Genomic DNA, 11,524 nt, shown 5'->3' on the forward strand with positions numbered 1-11,524 from the left:
GTGTCGCGCGCTGTGCCCACGGCGGTAGCTCTTCTACAAGAACTGTGATTTTTCTACTTTGGGGCCTTTGTTGCACGGTGTGATTACTTTGTATTGCTTTGCTAGTTTACTTATTGTTTTTAGAGCGCAGCTCTTAGGGGCCCGTTCCCGGCTTGAGCGGCGTCGCCGTCGGCGTCGGCGTCGCCGTCGGCGTCAGCGTAACTAAGGTCATCCCAAGGTCACGTGACCCCCAAGGTCACGTGACCCCTCCCAAGGTCATCTCAAGGTCACGTGACCCCACGTGACCCCCTGAAGGTCACGTGACCCCTCGAGGTCACGTGACCCCTTCCAAGGTCATCTCAAGGTCACGTGACCCCAAGATGACCCCACGTGACCCTTTGAAGGTCGTGGGACCCCCAAGTCACGTGACCCCTCTGAGGTCACGTGACCCCCAAGGTCACGTGGTCGCCTCCCCGAGGTCACGTGACCCCTTCCAAGGTCATTTCAAGGTCACGTGACCCCACGTGACCCCCAGGTCACGTGACCCCTCTGAGGTCACGTGACCCCTCTGAGGTCACGTGACCCCTCCAGGTCACGTGACCCCCAAGGTCACGTGGGGGTCGCCTTTGGGGTCACGTGGCCTTGAGGTCACCCGCAGGTCACGCCTCCCCGAGGTCACGTGACCCCCTCCCCGAAGTCACGTGACACCCCCCCCGGAGCATATTAAAGAATGAGGGGAGGAGGAGGAGAAGGGGGAGGGGTCTACCCTCCCCTCAGTACCCTTCACTCCTCCTCCTCAAGAGCTGCGCTCCAATTCGGCGTTACAGGGATTTGTAAACGGCTTTCACTTTTTTCTCTCTCGGATTTTCTGCCCTACGGCCATGTAGCCGTGTTGCTTCGTCGCCTCCGTGTCGTACGTCGTGCCTTCGGTGTTCATGCCTTGCAGAAACATATCGTGCGGCTCACCGAGTGCGCAGCTAATGAAAAATGCGGCGCATTTTTAGAGCGCAGCTCTTAGGGGCCCGTTTCCAGCCTGAGCGGCGTCGCCGTTGGCGTCGGCGTCGCCGTTGGCGTCGGCGTCGCCGTCGCCGTCGGCGTCGGCGTCGGCGTCGGCGTAACCGCGCCCCTCCCTCTCCTCCTCCTCCCTCTCCTTCTCCCCCTCCTCCTCCCCTCCTCCTCCTCCCCTTCTCCTCCTCCCCTCCTCCTCCCCCCTCTTCCTCCTCCCCCTCCTCCTCCTCCCCCTCCTTCTCCTCCTCCTCCCCTCATTGTCCGGCTTGAGCGGCAAGGAGGAAAGCAGTACGAAGGTGGAGGAGGGGGGGAGGAGAGACGAGGAGGCGGAGGCGAGGGGAGGGGAGGAGCTTGAAGGACGAGGAGGTGGTAAAGGAGAGGGAGGGGGAGCAGGAGGGGAGGAGGACTAGCAGGCATGATCACGAGGGAGGAGGAGGAATATACCCTCCACTCCTCCTCCTCAAGAGCTGCGCTCCAATTCGGCGTTACAGGAAGTTGTAAACGGCTTTCACTTTTTTATGAGCCCAAATGATTTAAAAACCGCATGCAATCGATTTGGCGGGCGTCGAGACAAGCGACGGCGACCCGCTTCGCTGTCGTTCGGTAACTCGCGCGACGAGGCAAACCGCATGAAAGCGACGGAAGCAAACCACCAAGGCGATGAGCGCTCAGTTTTCTGGAAATCCAAAACCCGAGCTGCGCGACGAGCGACAGTGAAGGGTGAACCGCATTTAAGCGATTTAGCGAGCGACGGCCACAGCGACGGGAGTCGGCGACAGGCGACGGAGATTTCTCACGGTCGCTCGTCGCGTCGCTCGGTTTTTAGGTTTCTAGAAATCGTCGGTGATCGCCTTGGTCGCTTGCTCCCGTCGCATTCATGCGGTTCGCCTTACCGCGCGAAATGGGTCGCCATCGCTTTTCTCGTCGCTGTCGCCGTCGCTCGTCTCGTCGCTCGCAAAATTGCTTACATGCGGTTCAGCCATTACACACGGTACTCGGCGACAACAAGGAGATTAAAACGGCCCTTTCCCGAGATAAACGATTTCCTCTCTTGTGTTTGACGGAGCTTCTTCGACGGACGACCGCTTACCCAAGCCAGACAAACCGGGACCTCGAAGATGGCGTTTCGACGGTGGCGCTCCCTGGCAAAATCGAACCTGAGGCTCAGTGAATACCGCCTATATGTTTAAATATTTATCATATCGATGTCCATCAGTCCCGGATGCTAGTAAAATATATTAACTTTTGTAACATTTTCTTTTTTTTATTATTTAAATAAAGGGCCTGTTTAATTAACCGACTAATATGGCTGCTATAAACTTAGAGGGCCTAATTGAAGGACATCAAGCTTGCCATTTTTAGAAAGGCTGCAAACGCCAGGGGCTCCTTACCGCTTTCGGCATACTTTGCTTTTATTTCCCAAGAAATGTGTGTTATTAAAAAAGTCAAGAAAATACTTAAATGTTTCAAACATTACTCATTCCTTCAAACAAATGATTTAGCGGCATATTTCTTTATGCAATGCGGAGTTCTCGCGCGAACTGTGTTGCCGGCGTTTTAAGAAATACGCTGTATATTTGTTCAATAATTAAACAAAATAAATACTGTCATTATAAAACGACGTATTTTACGGGAGCACACGCCTCGCGCGCACACTAAATATTTTCACACCCTTATTGGTGCAAATGGCATGGGTCACAACTCGCCCCCATTGGTGTACAAAAATGCCATAGAAAAAAGGTGTTACTTCTCAAACCCTTTAAACTGGTGTAACTCCTTACACCCTTCACAGAAAGGTGTGATTCTTCTCTACACCATTTTATTAGGGTGTGACGACAGCATGGTGAAAAACACCCGAGACTAGTGGCAAAAAATTGGGACAACACAGCACTGTCTCAAAATGTCTTGAGACGTGTTTTGTTGTCCCGATATTTTGTCCTTAGTCTCGAGGTTTTTTCACCATACTCCTTCAGCCGCTCGCCTGCGCAGGGACTCTCACATCATTCAGCTAGAAGAAGTAATACGAAATGTGTAACACAGCACTTCATCAAAAAGTATTTACGGAGAAATGATTGCTATCAAGTTGAATCATGCGGAACGCTCTATTTTTTCAATCCAAAAAAAACGTGCGTGGATCTTGTCCTCTTCTGTCGCGAATTCGCGACAAACCAATGTCAAACCTCAAACGCGAGCATTTGTGACCTAATCATACGTTTTCGTGACCAAGCTGCACAATTCTTAGAGGGTTAAAACAAATGTACTCAAACATTTAGTAAGACTTTCCTTCGCCTAAACCTACTTAAATGCTTTCTAGCTCTCGTGACGTAAACAAAACTAGACAGGCTGGCAAAGACGGAACGACCAAGAGTTTTTTGAGGGCCTACTAAGCGGCAGTTCACGTTTGTAAACAGTAAAGTGGTTTATTGAAACGGACGCAAGCTACTACCGGAAGCATGCTTGCAGAGTACTTACAAATAAAACACCGATCTCATGTAATCCGTGATAGATGCAAAATCCTATTCGGGCACCACAGAACAGTTCACAAACACAACCTCGAGGATGGAGGCGGTCGCTCACATCCAACGGAACTCTCGCAGTCCCCGATGAGGAGCTCTCTGTCGTGAGAAATGTACAATCCGATTCGGGCAGCACAAAACAAGGCAAACACATTGTCGAGGGTGAAGGCGGTCGATCACATTCAGCGGCCGCCGATGAGCAGCTCTCTGTCGAAACGCGCCCAACAAACACAGCGAAATAATTCCATGGACTCCGACAAAATAAACGACCATTACCAAAAAGTTAGTATGAACGGATTCCGGCAGTTCAGGACGAAAAATCACGACTGCGAGTGCAACGCACGAAAAACAAGAGAACATTGACGCCTGACGGGCTCCTTTTTGAAAACCGGACCTGCGTGGCCCCTACAACTTACCCTAACTTGGAGTACGGCGAAGAGTACGGCCCCAGTAGCCCATCAGCGCGTCAGAGCGAGTCACGTGACAAATTTTTGTTCAAGCGTCTTTGTCCTACGGAGAGTGGTCACCTGTTTCGCACCACCCCTCTGATTAGCTGGAAGCGGCCTTCGCACTCGCTCACAGCCACACGAAGACACAAAAGAAGAGAGTCAAAGTACAGGCTAGCTGGTGGAAGTCAACCATTTCGTCGTTTACCCTGAGACTGGGGTTTTTTTTGAAGAGCAGAAGTGACAGAAAACCTGTCTGTCTGTTTTTGAGACCTGTCTGTTTTTTCTGTCACTTCTGCTCTTCAAAAAACCCCCCAGTCTCAGGGTAAACGACGAAACAAAAGAAGGTTTGGAGGCTTGTAAGCAGACGACGTCAAAGAGGGGTGGACAAAGCCGCTAATCTCCCTCTGCTGCTTTGTATAGGCCACCTGCGCTGCCCAGGGAGGTTCGCAAAATGGGACACGTCAGGACTTGCTTCATGCAGTAGCGCGGGTGCTCTGATGCCAACCACAAAATCACAAAATAAATACACAAAACAAATTCAAACGCAAATTCACGCGCACAAAAAAAAATAAAATAAAAGAAGACGAAAAAAAGTGTGTGGAGGCTAGATATTTTGGTGTCACCACGCAGAGATAAGAATCGCGAACCCTAGCGGAGGCGTCATGAATTAAGCCCTTTCGATTGTCTTCCGGCATTGTTTCTTCAGATATATACGCAGAAATAAAATCTAAGTGAAGGTTCTATAAGTAGTGCAAGGCCCAATCAGGTGAGTTTGTAATACCCGAAATGAGGAAGGCAGAGTTCGTTCATTGCTTCAGCGCACGAGGTCTTTCTCGGGCTAAAAGTAAGCAAGTTCCGTTTTGCTTAATCTTGTTTTTCTTTTGTTTTTTAACGTAGGACTTTAGGCGATTAAAAAATAGAAATACCTCGGCGGCATGGGCCCTTCACGCAGGACTCTTGACATTCAACCAAAAACGGCGTCGCGTACGGTATGTCAGGATGGCGTCGGCGCGACCCATCCCTTTTTTTACAGAGATTGGCTGGACCGAAATGGTAACGGCACAATCTTTCACATTTGATCCTATATCGGCGCAATACCGTGTGCTGCCTGGGCTGTATATTTACACGTCTTCGTTCAACTTTTTGCGAGTGGAGATACTTTTTTTTTTTTTTTTTTTTAAATCGAAGTTGAATTGATAGAACTGACGCACGCGCGACACGCAATTTTCGGATCGTGTCGGACGGTGAGTTCGATCGGAGTTGCGAAAACTATACTCTATCACTTCCTAATCATACGCGACTTCGTGTGGCGATTAATTATACTGGATGTTTTTACTGTCGTATATCAGCAACAGTTTCAGCAAAGCAATAAACATTAATGGATATGAAATCACGTGTGTGCTCGACTGCATCACCATAACACCCCTTTCACACCGTGTGAATAAAGGGCTAAAAGTCGCACATACACCCTTTTTACACGATCTGAGACACCATCGCTACAAGCGGGGCGTAAAAAGGGCGTCGAAGGGATGAAAAACGTCCGCACACCCTTTTTACACCCACCGATATTCAGAAATCGCGTAAAAAAGTGTAAAAAGCGTGTTTTTACTAACTTACACCCTCTTACAGCCCTTTTTACACGATAATGGGTGTTGTGATGTTGAGTGTGCGGAAGCGTGCGCAGAAAATCACATGACTTCTCCTAAATCGTAAAGCCTAAACTTTATGCTACAAATACTAAGCACATCAGAAAACATTGACCCATCAATTTCATTAATGAAGGACAAGAACCTTCGTTATAGTAAAGTTGGGGAATAAAAAAGAATTAATCCATAAAAAATGCACAGCGTTTGTCGTGTTTTGTGGTTTACAGTGCCACGACAATCAAGTTGAATTGTGGATAAGTACCTTAAGTGCGCCCCAATGCTTTTAACACTCAATTGGTGCGATAAACGAAAATGAAGTAGTACTACGGTTTAACATCGTGTTTAAAACCCTAGATAAAAAAAAAAAAAAATCAGCGTACACAATTTTGGCGACTGCATTGCATCTAGCCCTTCACGGCAAATTAAATACAACGTTTTATGAAGCACGTAAACCTAGAGTCACGGAATTCGTAAAGAAAAAAAGAATTCTGAAAATACAAGGCATGAACGGAGCGAAGAATAGACAAGGTCCGACGCAAGCGACTCTACAGGCGCACAAGTGCAAGGATTGTCCAGGTTTGCGGAGTGCGTTTTCGCGAATCTCTGCTGATCGAACGCTCAATCTCCAAAAAAAGAAAAAAAGAAAACTCATCTTAGCCTTGTTTTTTGTTGCATGCCAGGCAGGATACGCTGCACCGCCGGACGAGAAAACGCTCAACCCGGAAATCGAATCGGCCTTGCGCTTTCCTTTTTGTGTGGCCCGTTTCGGAACGGGATGCGGGGACATGGCGGTCGCGACAGAAAGGGCCCGGTCCGTGTGCCGCGGTTTCTTTCTTTGTCTTTCGCAGTGCCTGCGAGGGCGTCTACGGGGCAAGTAAGTAAAGAGGGCGCAAGCAGTGCGCTTGCGTAACCCAAGCCATCGCGAGCAATGCTCCAGGGGAGAGGGGTGAGGTGCTCAAGGGATACACACGCGGAGGAGGGCTCGTCGCATCCGAGAACGGTTCGTCTCGTTCAATCTCGAGGAAGGGATGTGTCGCTCGGGTCGCGATAGACAAATCCGAATCGGTTCTTCCCTTTTAGGGTGTGCACGTCTTGCGTATATACATTGATCGGGGTTGTTCTGTGTCTGCCTCCGTGTTTCAGAGTTTGGTCGCGCTGGGAGCGGTGATACGAGCTCCTGGTCCAGCGGCGTTCAGGCCCTGGGCGGCACAAAAGCATTGCGACAGCACCGTTAAGGCGTTGAAAAGAAGTTTCGAACTATAAGACACATTTCCTATTGTCTAAGTGTGGCAATCGGTTTTATAGCGTAACACGACGAAAGCGTCCCACGCAGTATTTTGCCTCTTTCGGTTTGCTTTAGACGCTAGACAATGAGAATAGAAGAAGCCTTTAGTGTCACGAGCTACGAGCTCCTCGTCACCGACGACGCAATTATTTTGAGAGGATGGGACCCTCATGCAACCAAATGGAACATCGAGAAATATTCCGCCTTTAATATTTCAGTTTCAATCCGCATGACTCGTGAAGCAGAAGCACCTGACATATGCTAAGCACCCGACACTTCATTTCATAATAGTCGAGCAAGACAAGACGCAACAAAATTTAAAATGGTGAGTTGGGCTATTTGGTTCGTTACTTATAAAAAATAACCTAAAAGTAGTTAGAATTGATAAAAATACAAGGCGCTTTCTTTCGCTGTCAATTCTTACTCTTTCCAAGTTTTGGGCGCTTTTGCTGCGGAATACAAACGACACACTGCCTACGTTCGGGCGGCCGTCAGCAATACTCATTGATCATCCTCGGCTCGGTGGCGCTATTGAGCTTTATACGCGCGTTTTTCCAACTGGCGAGATATTGGTGAACATATTACGGTTTAACGCGTTTAAGGAGTGTAGACTAGCATATAAGTAAGCGAACGTTTATAGCGTTAACTTGCTCATATGCTGATATTAATGCTATGTGATGTTAATGCAATTAATGCAAAGGTGCAGCGAGCTGCACAGAAATATCTATAGTAATTCCCAGAGAAGCGGAACAAGTGGAACAAAGGAAAACTACAAATCTCGAAGCACACCTAGGTGACTGGTGCCTGAAAACTGCGACCTCCCCACTGGAAATTGAGAAGTCCCTGGCTCGATACCAGGAGCAGGCGGTTTTTGTTTCGGAAGTGCACCAGTCGTCTAGATGTGTTTGGAGATCTGTGTTTGTTCTTTGTCCCCCTCGGTTCCCTGCTGCAGGTAATGTTGTCGTTACGCTGTGTGTCTTCATGCAGCTTCAAAACTTTCATATATTAACTTCGGGATTCCTTTGGTATGCCAATATTAGGTACAAGGTATGACCACAGCCCCTTTGTAATCTTTGGTAGGTTTCTATTATACTTCTAATTCAAGCTAGCAGCAGTCGAAAATCTCCACCAAGAAACCTCAGAAATGTTACACCCGGTTGTTTCATGTTCGCCCATGTCCAATACTATGTATGATGCCTTGAGTTTGACCTATTTTATACCAACGCTAGAGTACCCACAATCCCATTCACTTATGCTGGAAAACTGTCCGAGTTTTCTGAATTGGGTAGGGTGCCTGATAAAGACAGATGTGACAAAATTGGCTAAGCAAGGTGTAATCTTCATGAACGGCACGGAAGGAAGACACGCATATATGGTCGGCAAGTGCATAACAGAGCCCGAACGAATGGAGGGTATGATATTTCTCAAACTACGGTTGCTGTTAACTTCGCTTGTTTGTATAGGTTCACTCGCCGAGGTAGGAGAATGGGGTTAGTACTTGAATCATACGCTCACTGGGCGTCAACGCGATGCTGCGTGTTACGAACTATTCATTGTTATTGCAGTGCAAGCAAATATTGTTGTAGGCGATCCGACTGTTCCGTTCAATTCATCGTGCTCTGCCTGGACTTCATCAACGTCTGCACTAACAAAGAAGAAACGGCTGCTCTATGGTTTGTCTAACATGGCCCTGCTAACCGTCAGTGCAGCCAGGGTCGTGTTTTAGTGGGATGCTACCACTACAAAGACCAACCGCCCCCATAAGCTTATTTTTGGGTATGGATTGCATACGTGCGGAGACCGGAAAGTTGAAGCAGTCATAAAATGCATACCTTGGGACACGATCGTCGCTTTATTACGCTTTTTTCTTATTTCGGTGTAAGAAACACAAAAAAGTTAGTAATAAATTTCAAGAAAGCATAACGAAATGCAGTTTTGAAAGAAGGTACACCACAAAAGCGTTACACTTAAATTGTATCATGATTGGAAAATGACAAAAAGAAAAAAGAAAAGCGCGCGTCAGAAAGAGAGAGACATACCGAAGATTCTCTTCCTTGCGAAAGCAAGGAATGGAATCTTCGGAATAGTGTGCAGCCAAGATGGTTAAAAAACATCGTAATGTAAACCCTGAGGCGCAGACAACTGTTTTTTTCTCGCACAGTCTTTCTCACATTTTATCTCTCTTTCTTGCTCTCTTTCTCTCTCTCTTTCACGCCGCATCTCGGCGTTGATTAGAACGATCACTGGCGAGTGATAAGCCGACACTTTGCCTTGTAGAAGAACAAGCTGGTTTGCTGAAAAGTTTATTGGTGACTTGTGCCAAATTGACGGCACTTATTGGCAAGAATAGAAAGTTGTTGCGGCAGGTTTGCTCACCAGTTTTCTCGAGCGAATAAGTTATTCATGGCACTTTGGGGTCTCAAACTAAGCGGTTTAAATTAGGTTAAAACATCTGGGTGCATTTATGTTACCGCGTAACGTGTGTCGCAGCGACATCAGCTCGGCGTACGCTTAACTCGCAATCAGTGTGGCGCCGATGTAATATTTGCACCGCACATCCTGGACATGATTCGGAGAATTTTCTTCTGCCCCATCTGCACCTTGTCCACGACGAGGCTCTTCTCCCCACCGTAACTGAAATTCGCGCTCTTTGAAACTCTATGGACTTTCCAAGGTCAATCACTGCGTGCAACATCTACTGCCCAGATGATCCTGCGCATGCAGGGCGTCAAGTAGTAACAATATCAGACCAATGTCAGCAGACAAGCTTTCTAAAAAATATGGCTTTTTTTGTAGCGTGTTTACTTAGAACCCTTCCCGTATAGAAAAAAGCGACGGGACCGGTGGACCGTTGGATGCATAATGCCTGAGGCGCGCAAACTGTGCGCGAATATTTGCGCAAAAACGGCGTCTTTGGAAAACGGATTTTTCTCCGTTGTCCATGGGTGCGGTGCTGCTGGTGGCACTGGAAAGCTATCCGCCCGTACCTGCTCGCGTGCGCCGCTTTGGACCGCTTTCAAACGGCGATCATTCGTGGAACTTGTCCAATCATAAATCTAAGAATGTTGTCCTGTGGGGCGTCTCTTTTAAACGCCCGGCGACGTATTGTGATTTTACTTACGGTGTAAAACCATGGGGCAAATTCGGAGCCCCCCCCCCCCCCCTTGGCCTCTTCACGGGAGGTTACATACGCGCACCCTTCTGGAACTAGACACACTCGACGGCGGCTTCTTTTCTGACCCCACACGTTCCCCTGGTTTACGCACTAGAAAGGAGGAAAAAAGAGAGTGGGCGTTTAGGTGAACAACCGTCAGTCTCTCAGACATACAAGGAAGCCGCCTAGGACGTCAATAACGCAACCAATTTATCAGTCAATCAATCAACCAATCAATATTTGCACAAAAAGGAGGGGATTTGAAGGGGTCATGCAGGGCTCGCAGATAGGTTTATAACCCGTACGCATGGGTGCATAGTAACTTACCTGCTGAGCACAATAGGAAATACAAGGAAATAAAAAATAAAGAAGTATGAAGTTTAGACTATAAATGGAAATGAAATACATCTACAAGTGGAGAGAGCAATGTGACTATAGGTGCACAGGACCACGCGAAACACTTCTGGAAGAAAGACGCCTCGTGTCACCGGATTTGATAATGAAGCTGTAATTGTTTACCTGTGCAATTTGGGATTTATGGAACCGAAGCTAGGTATGATTCTAATATAGGTGTCCTGGTGGCAACGGCTAGGCCACCAGCCTAGCCGTTGCTTAACGGCTAGAAGGCGGATTAGTGCTACCAGGCGAAGTTGGCTCAACCGATGCCAACTGAGCGACTGAAGGCACGCGTCGGCACATGGCACTGAGCACCCTTCTGTGTCTCGTTACGGTGATGCTGATTATGGCTCTAGATGAAGAAGCAGTATTCGAGGCGCGAAAGGACCAAGGATGTGCATAGTGTTTTGAGATTATCCCGTCCGAAGCGTCGCGAAAACAAGGACACAGAACCTTGGTTGCTGCGAGCGCTGGCTACAATACTTGTCACATGACGACCTAAGTCAAAATTTAGTTTTAAATATGTCCAAGATATCAAGTACCTGTACAAGAGACAGAAGGAACCCACCAAGCGTGTAGTTTGGGGGCTGGATTTGCTTGGCTGAACTAAAACACAACGCGGCGTACTTGTGGCTAAAACTATGGAAGCTCGTGGAGGACCACCGTGCCACACTGTATAGATGCGCCTGCAGAGTGTCAGAATCGGTGGGTGAGTGGATATAGATGGCTACGATGATGTAATCTGCGTATTGGGTGGTGATGACCTGGCCTGATCAGTGAATGTCGTGAACATATATACACTGAATAGAGTTGGGCCGAGAACCGAACATCGGAGCACGCCCGATAAAGTGGGGAAGGCCACTCGATAACTGCCCCCAGTGAAAAAAGAAGCAATCCAGTGCAGGAGATCACCCCCACCACACTGTCATTAGGATTCCTGAGGAGACACTCATGATTTATTTTGTTGAAAGCATTACTATAATGTAGGTGGACATCTGTAGGATAACGGCTGTCCATGTTTTCGCGAACGCAATGAAAGATGGAGGCCGGGCAGTCTCGCAGAAGCAAATTTTGTTGTTGTTGTTGAGTAG

The sequence above is a fragment of the Ixodes scapularis genome, unplaced genomic scaffold (genome assembly GCF_016920785.2).
Source record: "Ixodes scapularis isolate PalLabHiFi unplaced genomic scaffold, ASM1692078v2 ptg000800l_1__unscaffolded, whole genome shotgun sequence".
Lineage (NCBI taxonomy): Eukaryota > Metazoa > Arthropoda > Arachnida > Ixodida > Ixodidae > Ixodes > Ixodes scapularis.